Source organism: Spermophilus citellus (genome assembly GCF_964194105.1).
Source record: "Spermophilus citellus genome assembly, chromosome: 15".
NCBI lineage: Eukaryota > Metazoa > Chordata > Mammalia > Rodentia > Sciuridae > Spermophilus > Spermophilus citellus.
In genome coordinates this window covers 67,350,168-67,366,118 of record NC_138195.1, presented here as the reverse complement: position 1 = coordinate 67,366,118, position 15,951 = coordinate 67,350,168, and the positions used below count along the sequence as shown (strand labels likewise).

Sequence of the window (15,951 nt, the reverse complement as noted above, 5' to 3'; positions counted from 1 at the left end):
CACAACAGGCCAGCATCCTGCCACAGAGCTGCAGCCCCGGTCCTCTTTATTCATTTGACCTTCGCAACAACCCAATAGATTGGGAAACTAAGACTCAGGGTTTGTCATTTGTCTAAGGACACATAGGTTCTGACTTAATGCAAGACTTTGACTCCAAAACCCAGCCTCAGACAACTGAGGGGAAAATTACTCAGAATTCCACCGTTTAGAAGTAATGACTGCTGACACCTACACATTCCTTCCAGCTTCCCTTTCCCCATTTTTCTCAATATAGTTGAGTTTGTATTATTACATTTCTTTTAATCCCTTGTTCCAGAAAGAACATAAGACATTTGTGTGCTAATATACAACTTTCTTTTCATCTCATATTTATATTACTGCCAACTTCCACATGATTAAAAATTATAAGCAGTTTGAATGTCTTGTTACTAACATGCTGCCATACAGATAGTTACAACGGTCCCCACCCCAATGGGCCTGGGGATGGAACCCAGGACCCAGGACCCCACACATGCTAGGCAAAATGCCCCACTAGTGAGCTACAGCCTTAAACTAGCGCAAGACTTTTTTTTTTTTAATCATAACCAACCAACCAATTTCTACAGCATCTGAAGAAGAAAACATTTCTGTCAAATGTCAATTTTCTTGTTACCCAGCTCCAAGTGACCTCCAAGATAGCCCTGGACCCTAAAGGCAGAGTGACAACAAGCCAGGTGGCAACACTCACTAAAGCTGGGGCTACCTTCAGGCTGCTCCCACTGGCTGGGGCAGGAGGGGGTTACTCAGTGAAAGAGGATGACATTCACTGGCTACCAACTGTGGGCAAGCACCCCATGTGAGCTCTTCATTTGTATTCACTCTCCCATTTCACCCTTGCATAGCCTTAGGAGGTGGGTATCATTGTTGCTGCTTCACAGATGATACAGAAGATGAAAGAGATTAAATGACTTGCCTGAGCTCTCAAAGTGAAGAGGGACAGAGAGGATTCCACCTCAGGTCTGACTAAATCCTGTGGTTTGCCATCTAAATTCACAGCTACCTGTGTGGGCGAAAACTCTGTAGCCAAACATTCAATTTAAAGTGTTCTGGGGGTTGGAAGAAGGAAAGCAAATCTTCTTTAGAGGAAACCAACTTCAAACCAGGCCTCAAAAAATTCCCAAAATAAAGTTTCAAGGAAAAATAATAATAAGGGCATAGTTAAAAAGCAAACAAAAACATCATATGCAAGGGAATAGCGTGAGTCAGCAGACAGAAAATCAGACCACAAAGACCTCAGACTGGAATTTATCAGACAGATTACAAAATACTGAGTTTAAGAAATGAGAGCCTTAAACACATGGATTAAGGCTAGGAGATCATAAAGAATTCCCGAGAGCAGGGCTCAGAGATGCACACCTGTAATCCCAGTGATTCAGAATGCTGAGGCACAAAGATCACAAGGTTGAGGCCAGCCTCTGCAATTTAGCGAGGCCCTGTCTCAAAATTTAAAAAAAATTAATAAGGGCTAGAGAAGTAGCTTAATGGTGATGAGCCCCTGGGTTCAATTCCCAGTATCAAAGAAGAAAAGAAACTTCCTAGAAAGAGACAGGCTTGGGACATTTTAATTAATTTATTTTATCTAAAAAATTTTTTGGTAGCAGGGATTGTATCCAGGGGTACTTTACCCCTGAGCTACATCCCCACCCTTTTTTATTTTGAGACAGTGTTTTGCTAAATTTCCAAGGCTGGTTGTGATCCTCCTGCTTTAGCTTCCCAATCTCTGGGATTACAGGCATGCACCACTGCATACAGCTGGGGCATTTTAAAATGTCCACCTTTTAGCTCTGTTCCTGAAATAGCTCGACTGTGAACTGAAGAACACTGAGCTCTAGCTGTACATGCATCTCTTTCTCTCAAACCAAAGGATTTATCTTTAAAATAAACAGTCTCATGGTGGCCCTTTCAAAGTTGTCACCTCTTGAATTATTCTTGAAGCAGCTTTCAGGGTCACCTCCCCTCTACCCAGAGAGCAGCTAGTTTTCCAAACTGTCATTTATGCACTTCTCACCCATGGGTTGACACTGCAAACGAGCCTAAGTATTAACTGCATCTGCAGTGACCCAGGTCACAAGGGTGTAGAAACGCCTCACCCCACACACAGGGCACTTGAAGTGGAAGGTATTAGAATGGGGTGATGATGGTGGGCAGGGGGTCAGGCAGGGTTAATGCAGGAAAACAGCAGGAACCCAACCAGCTCCATCTCAGCGTCTTTGCACTTCTGTGCCACCAGAGGGCAGCCAAAGCACCTCTGGGCCAGTGTTGGCCCCCTGCATCAGTAGGTCAAATGCAGCAGAAAAATATCTTAACATTTGAGTTCTCCGGGCACAAAGTTAAGCATACACAGGAGACATGCCCTAATGTCCAAGCTCAAATACTGGTGCATACAATCTTAGGCAGAGACTCAGATGAAAACGGAAAAGGAAGCTTTCCCTCTAAGTAAATGGATGATGACATTTTAATTTCAAATACTTATAACAAAAGGGTATTTTATAGTTAGTTGAGTCAAAAAAAATTGGCAGTGGAAAGGATGTGAACACTCATATGCTGCACAAACTGGTACAAGCCTTATGAAGGGCATTTGGAATAATACCTTTGGCTCAACTATTTTGTTTCTAAGAATTTATTCTAAGAAAATAATCACAAGAAGTGTGTATGGTGAGGATTTATAAAGATTTTTAGCAGGGAGAGCTAGACACAGCATCAGGAAAAAAAGGTGAAATAAAATCTCCATCTGTACGAAGGATCAGTGGCAGCCATTTTGTGATAGTGAGGAAGCATGTGGAGTAACATGGGGAATGTTCATAACATATCGAGAAAACATTCCAGAATAATAGGTGCTCTGTGTTTCAGTTTTTGCTTCTAAAAAAGTATGCATGATGAGTGGGCATGGTGGTGCTGGACTGGGAGACAGGGCAAGACCCCCACCTAAAATAACAACAACAAACCAATAAAAAGAATGCATAATTATATACATATTTAAAAAGACAAGAGAAATTCACAACCAAAATATTAACAGTAGTTATATCTGATTGGCAATTACCAGTGACTTTTTTTTGGTTTATATTTTCCAAGTTTTCTACAATGAGAACTTCTTGTGTTATTAACAGAATAATACAACGAAAGTTGTTCGTAAGGAAAGATGTACATGGGGTTCTGAGGAACAAACACAATAAAGCGGAAAGAGAGTGGGGCTGAGGTGGTGGAGCAAGAAGCCTGAAGCTTCCTTGGCAGCTCGGGGCGGCTTTGTCTAGGGCCAGGGCAGGCTCTGCTGGAGTCTCCAAAGCCGCTGCCAGGAGCAGATCTGGGGAGGGAAGGGGAGAGCGCAAAGGGCACCCCGTCTGGGCTGGAGGAGGATAATGATGGTGGCTGCCGTGGCTTGGCCTCCATAATGAATGGTCTCTGGTGATCCCACCCCCAAGGGAGGGCACTGGGAGGGGAGCGGGAGAGAACACTGAAGGGCCTTTCCCACCTGCCTGGAGTGTGTGTGCACTCAACGTCTGACACGTTGCTTAATTCAGGAGTGTACAGCAGGGGGATTTTCTCAGACACAGGAAAGACAGCTGGTGGCTTGAAGCTTGCTGGGTGGTGCCTCTCCTCTGCAGCATCTGGTGAGCTGAGAGTGGAACTGACAGGCGCACAGGGAGCAGGGTGGGGAACAGTGCAGGAATGACAGGAGAGGCCAGGGGGCAGCATGGAAGGGTGAGGAGAGGTCCACAGGAGGCTCCTGCACTTCTTGATCTCAGAACCCGAGAGATCCTTCCTATGGCTTCTGGGACTGACATAACTGAGCCCCTGGGATGTGACACTATGCCTGAGACCTGCCAAAGGGAGGAGAGATTTCCCAAGACAGTCCACCCAAGCCAGGAGACAGGCCTATTTATACCTGTGGCAATCCCCCGGCTATTTCTACACTGGGTTACCAAGGTTGTCCCTAGGCCCTTGTTTCAGGGATGGGGCCAACAGTGTCCTTCTCAGAAGTACCAATTATGGACAAGTCTTGGCTTGATCTGCTGATGTGAGGGATGAAGCTCCAGGAAGAAGGCAGGAGTCAGAGCCTCCCTGACCCCTGGGCTTGAGGGGTCCTTCAATCAGATGCAGAATCAAATCTCTCCACCCTCCTCCTGCCCACCCCAGCAGTCACAGCTGGAATGCAGGTGGCCTGCCAGTACCCACCTGCAGAAGGGATAAGAAGTCAGAAAGAACAGCAGGCCCTAGAAGGATCAGCACAGCCACAGAAAGCAGGGAAACAAGCCCAGGTAATCCCTTCAGGAAGAGCAGTATTTATAGTCAGACTTAGCCGGGGATGACCCTTGAGCCTGTCTACCCTTGGAAGGGAAAGGGCTGGTACAGCACTGCTCAGGTGGAGCCTCTTTGGGGCCTGTAGGCCTTGCCTTCCCATTCATCCCCTGGGGCCCCAACTCCAGGGCTTAGGGAGGGAGAAGGGTAGAGCCCGTTGCTAAGTGACAGGCCAGACTTCCTAAACTGCATCCCCTCCAGGGGCACACTGGGCCCCGAAGGTCCTGGGCAGGGCTGGAGGACTATGGCAGAGTGCTCCCCATCCTCTGGGAGCCCTGTTCTTGACTCCAGGAAGGTGCCAGGCCCAGGGCATCTGCTCCTCTGCCATGATCTTGTTCAGCAGCCCAAGGCTAGGACCACCCCCAGTTCATCTTACCGGTCCCAGGGGCAGGCTGGCGTCTGGCACGCCTCAGGAGGAGCGAATGAAGTGAGCAGATAGTTTAGGGAAAGAGGAGGAGCTGCCGGGAAAAAACCCCTGCAAATGAGGAGCAGCAGACTCTGTTTTGTGAAGAACCCTCACTGAACAGGAAGAGAGGGAGGAAGGAGAAAGGAGCCAGACAGAGGGGGACAGAGTCCGGCACTGAGGGGGTACAGTGTGGAGGATGAAGGACTGGTGCCAGAACGAGCCCAGGGAGGGCTGGAACCTCTGCGGCCAAGGAGCTGAGGCACAGCCAAGAGAAATGGACCTGTGGGGAGGCGTGGCCGGCCACGAGAGAGACAAGGGGGCACACAGGAGCACAGGGACAGGGCCTCTTGCTCCACGCGGCTCACAACGTGAGCATTCACCCAGCACGGCACCTGGGCATGCTGGGGAGGGCAGGCCTATATCTGCTCTCTGTCCTGTGCCTCCCTCAGGGTCCCTGGAAAGCCAGGCAGGGGACAGCGGGTCACCCCAGGACTGGGCACTCTTGGACCACACCCCCGCCCATTCCTGAGCGAAACTGACCTAAGCTCTACTACAAACAGAAGTCCTGCATCCTTAGGGATCCACCTGCCACCCCACCAACAGCCCCTTCTCTGGGTTGGCGTGGAGAGAAAACTCACAAGTAGAGTGAAACAGGGAGAGTTTGGGAAATTACCAAATTTCTTTTTTTAATTACAGCTGTTCTTTTCTTATGGTGAATGCATTCCCATCTTCATTTTGTACTGATGTGCTTGTCCCCAGGTGCAACCAGGGTCCTGACTGGAACATGAACAGGCCAGTGTGAGCAGTTCTAGAGAGAAACTGACCACGCATGCTTTTTGGCAACTGAGACTATGGATCACTCAGTAAAGGACACCGCAGCCTCTGCTATCTCACACAGGGGCTGCAGAGGAGGACAGTGGGGCTTCTCTCTGGGTATTGACCATCTATCTGCAAGAATGTGGGTGAACGACCTCCCAACTTAAGCCTCAGTGTTTCCACCTGCAGAAAGGCTTGACCCCCTACCTTGTGGCCACTGCAAGGACTAAGTGACAGCACTCTGCCCAGTGCTTAAAATATGGCAGCCACTATGTCACTAACAATCAAGTCAACACTGCTTATCACCATGATGCAACTAAAGGGTATCATCTTTTTTTTTTTTCCCCCATGAAGTTGCTGTGAGTTTGAAAACGTTGAAAACCTCTGCTGTCATGAACTTTTCGTCTGCACCGCGCAGTGCTGGAGAATTCTGGGGTTAGCTAAGGCTGCTTGACAGGGACAACGAGCAGGTTTGATGGATGCTGCTTCCCTGCACAGCACAGGGTCAGCACTTTTCCTGAGGCAGAAGAGGGAGGACGGTGGCTAATAAATAAAACAGGAACTCCTGGGGTTGCTAGAAAGGTCTCCTGTGGCCAGCTCCTTTGGGATTTCAGGGTGAGAGGCATAGGTCCTCTGCCACTGTGCTGTCCACAGCCCACAGGCAGCCCTGACTCCCTGCTGTTAGAGGGCCTGGTGCTCACCGGGATGTTAGCCAGAAGCCCACGGGCCAAACGTGACGCCCAGGATTTCATTCCACTTGATGTTGACTGCTACAAGCACTTCTCTCCTATGTGCCACTCCACCAAGGCATGACCCTCAGGGTAGGGCAGGATCCCCAAGCTGGAAGCGACCAGGTCACTGGCCTAGTTGCTTCATTTTACACAGGAGAATACCAAGGCTCAGAGGTGATGTGACTTTCCCAGGTCCCACAGCTATTTCCCAGGTGTGTGTGTATGTGTATGGGGGGGGGGAGAGCTGAGTTTTAACTAGAAAATGAAATTGTCAGGGCCTGGACACACAGAGATGACCACAGGAAAAGCAGCAGCCACAACACGCAGCAGGAATCAGTGGGGAGCAGTCACAGGTCTGCTCTAGCCTTCCAGTGCCCCCAGAAAGGAAGGGAATCCAAGAACTAGGCCCTCCTAGGACGCTGCACAAGACCATGTGCCTAGGTCTCCCACAGGCTTGAAGAAACAGACCCACAATTCAGCACTTGAAGAAACACAAGACCCCAATTCAGCACGGTTGGTTTGCAGCTTGGTGAAGAAGACCAACCTCTTACCCCACACAACACTCCTGGCTGGTGGTGAGTCTCCATCTGGGGAGCTCAGTATGTCATAAGGACGCCTATTCCATTGCTGGATGAATCTGATGGTTAAAAATAAACAGCAATTACAGTTATCTTCCCACTGAGCTACACGGAAGGCCTAGAACAGAGACAATACCTAGAATCTGAGGGCACAGAGGCTCCTTGACTACAAGAAGTTTTGTCCTGATACCTACTGAAGTTGAAAATATTGTAAGTCAAGAATGCATTTAACACACCTATCAAACAAGATCGTTCAGCTGGGCCTACTATGTTAGTCCATTTCTGTTGCTATAACAGAATATCCAAGACTAGGTAATTTATAGAAAAAAAAGGTTTTTTGGGCTTATGGTTCTGGCATCTACTTGACCTTTCGTGCTGTACAAATAGCAGGAAAAACTCAAGAGGGAAGAACAAGTAGGCACATGCAAAGAGAGGAACAGGGCCAAACTCCCATAAGAAACACATTATCTCATTGATGGAGGCAGATCCCATGACCTCAAGGACCCTTTAAAGGCCCTACCACCTTTCAACACTGTTATGCTGGGGCCAAGACGCAGTATAAGTTTGGCAGACATATCACACCCAAATCACAGCACCTACTTTAAACCTGCTCATAACACTTACATTAGCCTACAGCTCAGCAAAGGCATCCAAAACCAAACCTATTTTACGATAAAGTGTTAAATATCTCATGTAATTTGTTGAGTACAGAAAGTGAAAAACAGGATGGCTGTGGGTTACTCCTGTACCACTGTGAAGTTGAAAAGTGGGAGTCAACCATCATGGGCTGGGAACTGACTAAAGTTTGGGAGTCAGATGGTCCTGGGTTTGAACACCATTCCATCCTTCATTTAATTACCTAAGTGACCTTGGGCAAATGTGTTGGCTTCCTAGTCTCTTCTGGAAGTTAGGGAGTGATCAAAGCCCCACATCTTAGGAGGGTTGAAAGGATCAAAAATATATACACTCGAGTAAATGCACATACACTAATCTAATCAAGAAGATTATACATAATAAATCAACTAACCTAATACCCCAGGTGAGGTCTCCTTAGCACGACACCTGGCAGGCTCTTGTTTCAGAAATCTGAAGATAGGTTCACAGAAGAGCACCATTCTAGCTAAGAGGAGGCACTTATCACTGTCACTGTAGTTGCTGCTGTCATTATTATCAATGTTATTGTCTTGACCTGAGGTCTGTGGGCTCGACTCTCTGGAATAACAGTCTCGCCCCTTCAATGGGCCACCTGATGCTTTGCTGTTCTTCATGCTGAACATCCGTTCCCACTTCCTCCTACTGCTTCTCCCAAGTCTTTAACTTCTTGCATGAGATGCTGAAACTGATAAATTCCTAGAAACATCCAACCTACTAAGACTTAATTGTGAAGAAATGGAATATCTGAACACACCATGACTAGTCACAATACTTCCCAATGAAGAAAAGCCCAGGACCCATTTCCTGGGTTGCTTAGAGTAGTTAGATTAGTTGAGAGGCCCTAAAAGCCTGGGTGAGGTCTATTCACAGCCCCCAGGCTCCTGAATTCCCCTCCCAGCCCCTCAGCAACATAACAGCAAATTGCTCAGAGCTGACTGGGGCTGGAGGTAGAAAAGGACCCTATAAAATTTCCCTTGGTTGGGGCTGCAAATTGTCTCAAGCACTGTCATTCATTTAGTATGTCCTCCAGCAACAGGTTCTAAGTTACTATCTTTCAGGTCTGTGTCCACAGTGGGGCGAACTTGGGAGACAGAACACTGGGGTCCATTTCCATCACGAGGCTGTATGATCTTCCAAGCACATCTGCCAAATGCAAATGCCAGTCTTCCATCCACCTTACAGAGATGCAAAACTGCCCCTGGGTTTTTGTGAGCAGTGCAGAGTGCACACACAGACACATGCCATTCTTGACATCTGTAGTGCCATCTTTTTTTTTTTCTTTTTGTGATGGTGGGATTAAATCAAAGGTCTCATAAATGCTAGGAAGGGCCCTACCACTGAGGTAGATCCCCTGTCCTATTATCTATCTACCTATCTATTTTTGTGGTACTGGGGAAAGAACCCAGGAGTGCTCTCTACCCCTTAGTCCTTTTCATTTTTTATTTTGAGGCAGGTTCTCACCAAGTTGCCCAGGCTGGTCTAGAAATTACACTCTTCCTACCTCAGCCTCTTGAGTATGTGGGATTGCAGGCATATGCCACTGTTCGGGGCTTGGAGCCCGTCTTTTCAAGGGTCATCACTGGCTTCACGTGGCACAGTTCAGGACCCAGACATTTCTTTGTGGATTGACAGAGAATTCCTTGCCTGAGCACATTTGTGCTCCAGAGCCAGGCTTAGGCCGCGCAGGCAGCTGTGCCTGACTCATGCCTCCCCTTCCTCCTCTACAGCCATGACTCACCAGCCCTGGCAGGCCTGCACCCTCCTGGTCTCCGGCCCCAGCACTATATGGGCCAGACCCCACTCTGCAGGATGCAGGCCTGAAACCCCCATACCAGCCCTGGGCCTCCTGTGAGTGCTGACATTGCAACTTGACTGTCAGTTCCTGGTGGGCAGACTCTTGAGAGGCAACACCGTGTTGTGTATCAAAAACATGGTGGCCAGGTGCCCACCCCCAGGGATTGACTTAATTGCTCTGGAGTCTGGCCTGAGCATCAGAGAGTTTTAAAATCTCTCCAGGGGTGGTTCTATTAGATGGCCAGGGCTAAGAGGCACTGATCTGGAACTAGGCTGCCAGCCGGGTTGGCTGCTTTGATTGTGTTTAATTAGGTCTCTGAGAGGGCCTGGCAGGGGGCTGCTCAAGGAGAACCCCATGCCTGCCTCAGGCTGACCATCTGGACAGCCAGGCTGGTCAAATGGCAAGAATAGGATTGGGGCTCAGGGCACCCTCTGCTTGGGGAAACCCAGATACACTGCCCAGAGCAGAGTCCTGTCTTAGCAGAAAGGAGAAGGCAAGCCAAGCCCCAAGGCCCAGTGCCTGGGTTGGGGAGTCAGCCTGAGCCCGGCCTTGTCATTCTCCTTACTAACAAGGCCTGCCTTTTCACTCTTCCCACCTTCTGACTGAGCAGCCTGAGGCCTGATCTCTCTTGTCCAGTGTGGCCAGCACCCAAACACATTCTTCTGTGGGGACACAAAGGACTCTTCCTCCAGGGCCAAGCCACGGCCCTCTGGACAGAGAATGAGTGGCTCCTGAGGCAAGGGGAATGAGTGGGAGAGCAGAGGGAGGGCCATCTATTTCCTAAGAACCCCCACCCCCTCCCCAGCTGCTCTGGGCACGAAGAAGGGAAAAACCTGACTCATCATTGCTGCTGTGACTCAGAGGCCGGTAACTCCCTTGCCAGACTGGTGGGAAGCAGAGCCCACCAGGGTCTCACAACCAGGATCACAGACCATAGAGCCCAACTCCATCTAGAAGCTTCTAAAGGATGCAACCTGACACCACAGCTGCAGGCCTGGGTTTCTGGCCTGGAAAGGGTACCTCAATCAACTTGGCCCTCTAATGGTCATATCCTCCAAGGCTGGTTCAGCAACTCACTGGTAATGGGTGGAGATGGGTAGGGAGAAAAACTGAGAGGCGTTGTAACATGGAGAGGTGGCTCTAGAATCAGAGAGGACCTGGGACTATTTCTCAGTGCTACCCTCACTGGGGCAACTAAATCTTTGGACCTCAGTTTCCATGACCATAAAATGGAGCAATAATATCCACATGGAAGGATAGTTGTGAGGATGAAGCAGGATACTATGTGTAATCAGTACTGTCTGGAACACAAGGGAGGAGCACAGAAAATAGATATTGTCACTAGTTCTATGTTTTAGGACTATAGTCTTTAAGAATGGTGGTATAGCTCAGTGGTAGAATGCTTGCCTAGTAAGTTCAAGGTTCTAGGTTCCATCTCTAGTACCACTTAATTTTTTGGGGGGGTACTAGGGATTGAACCCAGAGACTCTTAACCACTAAGCCACAACCCCAGCTGTTTTTTGTTGGTTGTTTTGTTGTTGTTGTTGATGGACCTTTATTTTATTGGTTTATTTATTTATATGTAGTGCTTCATATGTGTTAGGCAAGTGCTCTATCACAGAGCTACAACCCCAGCCCCTAGCTGTTTTTTTTTTTATTTATTTTTTTTTTTTGAAACAAGGTCTCACACTAAGTTATTTAGGGCCTTCCTAAGTTGCTGAGGTTGGCTTTGAACTTGAGATCCTCCTGCCTCAGCCTCCCAAACCACTGGGATTACAGGCATGCACCATTGTATCTAGCAAAAGTTTTTTTTTTTTTTAAATATATTTCATTTCATTTACAACGACCTTGTGTGGCAAGAATTAATATTTCCATTTTATAAATGAGGACTGAAGTTTTGGAACCCCAGTAATCCAGCCAGTGGTTTCAGATCCTCTCACTCCCAGCCTACAACTGTCTCTGCTTTGCTTGCCAACTCCAAAGGATGGTAAGAATCCCTGGTGACCCTTCCCCTACAAAGCTGACAGGCACAGAACCAGCTCTGCCTCTGGTCCAGAAGGGAAGGCTAACTGGACACTATTGCCCAGTCCTGCTGGTCTACCCAGACCAGCTCAGTTCTAATGCAGTTGGTGTTTCCAGAAATATCCTCACCAGAGCAGATAAGCAGTATACCCAGGCTGCCAGAGCCTCGGATTCTAGAGCTGGGAGAGAACCCTGAATCTGCCATTTATTTGCATGACTTGGGCTTGTTATTTAACCTCTGAGAATCTGTTTCCTCATCTGGAAAATGGGGATACTAACAGTAACTACCTTAGGGGATTAATGAGAACTATGTAATAATCACGATTTTTTAACAATAATGGCTAACATTTAGTAAGTTTACCATATGCCAAGCACTCTTTGAAGCACTTTATATGTATTAAATCACTTAATCCAAAGGTCACACAGCTAGGTGGCAGGCTGGCTCTGATCTGAATAGATCCTGCCTCTCCCGGATGCCAGAGGCCTGGCAGGTATTAAGCGCTCAGCATATGGGTGCTAGTCTAGCAGAGGCTCAGGAGTCATTTCTAACAGGAATCAATGAATGAACCTCTTCTGACTAACTTCACTTCCATCCACAAGCGTTACTACTAAGTCTATTGTGTACAGCCTAGCTGAGTTATTTGAAGTTCCTGAGAACTATAAAGTAGAAAAATAAAAACAATTTGTGAAAACACAAGGACTCAAATGAACAGAGCCTCCCCCGCCCCCTTTGCAGGAGGATAAAAGGATCCAGATCGCTGGAGGAGAGGCAGAGGCTCCAACCCTGATGGTGCCATGCCCTTTCCCTTTCCTGGAGAAGGTTCCAGATGGGAGGTGCCAGCCCATCAGGAGGGGGGCGGAAATAGCCTGAGGCTCTAGCTGTGTCCTGGCCCCTGGGGGTGGTTGTAGAAGGGCCTCAGGGGCTGCCCAGGCATCTTGAGCTATTTATTTTGGCCCCAGCTGAGGAGGTGGATCTGGAAGGTAGGGAGCAAAGAGTGGTTGTGCAGCCTCCAGGAGGGGGCTCTGGTGCCTGCAGGGGGAGCACAGAGAGGCAGGGCCCCAGGTCTCCCCTTGGCACAACTCACCTCCCTCTGGCCAGGAAGCTGAAAGGAGAGGTTCTCCACATCCCTCCATTCGGGCTGGGCCTTCCTGGCCTCTCCCCACAGCAAGGCCTGAGGGAGTGGGTAGGTGAGGCCAGGTCTGAGTTTAACAACCAGCCTCCAAAATTTTTATACAGAAAACTCTTCCCCCTTACCCCAAAGAAAGGCATGAAAGGATTTCAGAGAAGCCTGTTACCTGAGACAGGTGAAGCAGAGCTGTTTTGGGGTGGGGGTTTCACATACATGCCCACCCCTGAGATGCCAGTCTCTGGAGGACATGTGAGCCTTGGCTCTTACTTGGCACTGTCTACACTGGGCCTCTCAGAAAGAACTACTCATGCTGTCAGCCAGCCCTGGCCTGGGCAGTACCCAACTCGGCTCTGTCCAAACTGGGACACCTCAGGCCAGGACAGCAGGAGCACTCCCTGGCAGGGCCTGGCCTGCAGCAGGTCTTCTGGGGCCCTTCATGTGGACGCCCCCTCTCTACCACAGTTCCCAGGGACGCTTTTAGCTTTAAGACTCAACTCAAATCCACTCGGTGGAAAGCCTATGAGTTGCTCCTCTGAGGGCATAAGGCAGGTAAGGCAAGAACTTGGTCCTCCAAACCCTCTAGCCTCTGCCCAAACCACAGACAAACCACATGTGCAAAGATGCGCGTGTACACACACACACACACACACACACACACAGGCCTCATGTTCTATGAAAAGAAAGAAATGCTGCAAGACACAAGGAGAGAGACTCTCCTAGACCCCGGGCAACTGTTAAAGTAGAAACTGCTTGGATCACTTAGTCATTTATAAAACGTTCACTGCTTATCTACCAGGGCGAGGCATGGTGGATGCCCAGATGAGCATGAATCCCTGACCAGACCAGCTCATCTCATTGTCTGGGCCAAGGCTGAATCACACAGATGATGCATGGCTACCCTTTTTGGTTTTGAAATACATTATGTTCATGCTCACTATTTGCAAAATATTTGAATATTTTGGGAAATACCTGGAATGTGCTACTCTGTGGCACATTTTAAAGAACATACAAGGATATATAAAAATACATTCTACTGTCATGTATAACTAAAAAGAACAAATTAAAAATGTAAACATGCAAGGGTCTAAAAAAATAAGTATATAAATTAAAAATTAAAACAAACAACTAAAACAAGCAGGCAAACAGGCATGTGGTGGAGGGGAGCATATAGCAGGTGTGCTAGCACGGGCTCTGGCCCACCCTCCTCAGTTTAAGCAGCTGCCAAAGGGTTGGGAAGGAGCTGGACTAGATCATCTCTGAGTTCTCCAGCTCTGACCCCATGTGACAAAGACTCTGGAGAGAGGATCTTGCTGACTGCTGAGGGCTCTGAGGGGAGCAAGCTTCGCCCTCAACCTTTCATTTTCAGATTCCCCACCTCACCCTCTGCACACACACAGTAACCTGCCCTACTTTGGCCTCTGCTGCTGCTAGAGGAAGAGGCAGCGTGTAAGCTCTGGGCCTCAGTTTCCCTGAGATAATAATGGTGAGGGGTGAGGGAATGCACCCCTGCAGATGGATCCAATGAAAAGGACCAGTTCCAGGCAGAGCCTCAGGCTATCTGCAGGTTGTCGGCCCTGGATCTGTGGCTATCCCACCCCTGTGCTGACGGGCTTTGCCTGGCAGCTCCCTGCTGGGCCACACAAGTTCACAGGACCCTGCCACCCCACGCCCAAGGTAACCCAATTCTTCATGGTCAAATGACAGCTGAAGGTGGGCCAGAGAATTAAGGTGGGAGAGGGTGATGATTATTGGCTGCCAGGGTACTTAGGCCCAGACAAAAGGTTCATGGCCCAGATTGATTTCAACACATGATTCCTAAACACCCACTGTGGTGGTGATCATGCCAGGCCCTCAAGGGCCCAAGAAACTTAATTAGTTTAAGAATGTCTAAGGTTTAAAGAGTGTCTCCTCCTGGGCAGGTGGTGGTGGGTGATGCACGCCTGTAATCCCAGAAACTCTAGAGGCTGGGGCAGGTAGATTGCAAGTTCAAGGCCAGCTCGGGAACTTAGCAAGACCCAGTCTCAGAACAAAAAGAGTTGGGGGTATAGGTCAGTGGTAGAGCACCCCTGGTTTTAATCCCCAATATTGTAAAAATAATAAGGAAGGAAGGAAGGAAGGAAGGAAGGAAGGAAGGAAGGAAGGAAGGAAGGAAGGAAGTTTCCTTAGGCTTTGACTGATGACCTGACTCTAGGGGGCTCCCTGCTCCCCACCTTGGCCATTCTCCTAATTCAGCCACTGTGAACTCACTTTGCTGCCCAACTCCCCCACTGGCCAGCTGGAACATCAGCTCCTCAAGGCAGAGCCCTGCTCTCTCCTTCACAGTTGCCCTGGCCCCTGACAGAGTGGGTCCTCCATACTGTTGAATAAATGGATGAGTGGAGGAACGCATGAATGACTGCACCACAAGACAAGCAGAGAGTGGCATAAAGGAGGCCTGGAAGGCTGTGGGCAAGAAAAGGAGAGAAGGGCTTCTCGGGCAGGACTTCTTAGAGGAAGCATGACCTGGTGAGCTTGGCCTTGCGAAGATGTTTCAGGTGGCAGGTAAAGAAGCAGCCAAGGCCTGCAGCGAGGCTAGGACAGCAAGTGCAGCCAGCAGGACAGGACAGGGTACAATGAGTGGATCCACATCCCACAAGGTCCTGATCCCACTCATGAATGCGCCTCCTACTGAACAGTGCTCCTTACTCTCTGTTGATAAACCAGGACTCCAAAAATATCTGAACACGCGTCCAAAGTGTTGGCACCTGCAGGACCACCCTGTCTTCTAGTCTTTGTGCCCTGGCTGACTGGCTCCAGTCCTAACCCACTGTTCCACCATAGGGATGGGGGAAGAGGTGGAGGATAAAGGGGAATTCCCAACCTTGTCATGACAAAGATCTTTCATTAATTCCCCCCCCCCCAGGTCACAAAGTAAGTTCTCTCTATGTTTAGACAAAACATTAATTTCTTAACAATAGAAATGCTAAGACATATGTCAATTAAAACTTTGGACCAACATATGGAAACTAGAGACACTAGTCCCGATGCTGCGCTGACAGGATGCCAGTCCAGAAAAGATGTTTGGGTCAACCTGAATGTCTCTGTCTCTGAGTGTTTCAAGGCCAGGAGATGGAGCAGGGGCACAGGAACTAAGAGACATGGCCAGGGGAAGAAACAATAGGCAGAAAAGCCCAAAGGCCTGCAGTCTCTCACATGCAGAAGACATGTCCCCACTGTCCACATGAGTCCTCCTCTTCCAAGGAAAGGGCATTGTGGGCTCAAGGGAGTGGAGGGGGAGAAAGGCCACCAAGGGTTTAGACATTGACTGGGAGCAATGTAGCAGTGAGGTGGGCAAAGAGGACTGATTTGATACCATTTTTATGAAGGGCAGAGATCAGGGCCAGGGTAATCCTTAGGAGTCAGACCCTTGGAGGATGTGTGCCTCCCAAGAAAACTGGCAGCTCCAAACCAGCCTAAAGTTTGCAAAGAAAGGCCTGGCACCTAC

The 15,951-nt window shown here is 48.8% G+C and overlaps 1 protein-coding gene across 1 annotated transcript in view; it reads right to left on the bottom strand.

Moving 5' to 3' along the window:
* Positions 1 to 15,951, bottom strand: part of UBTD1 (ubiquitin domain containing 1) — a 52,478-nt gene that overhangs the window by 3,253 nt on the left and 33,274 nt on the right. The window lies entirely within an intron of this gene.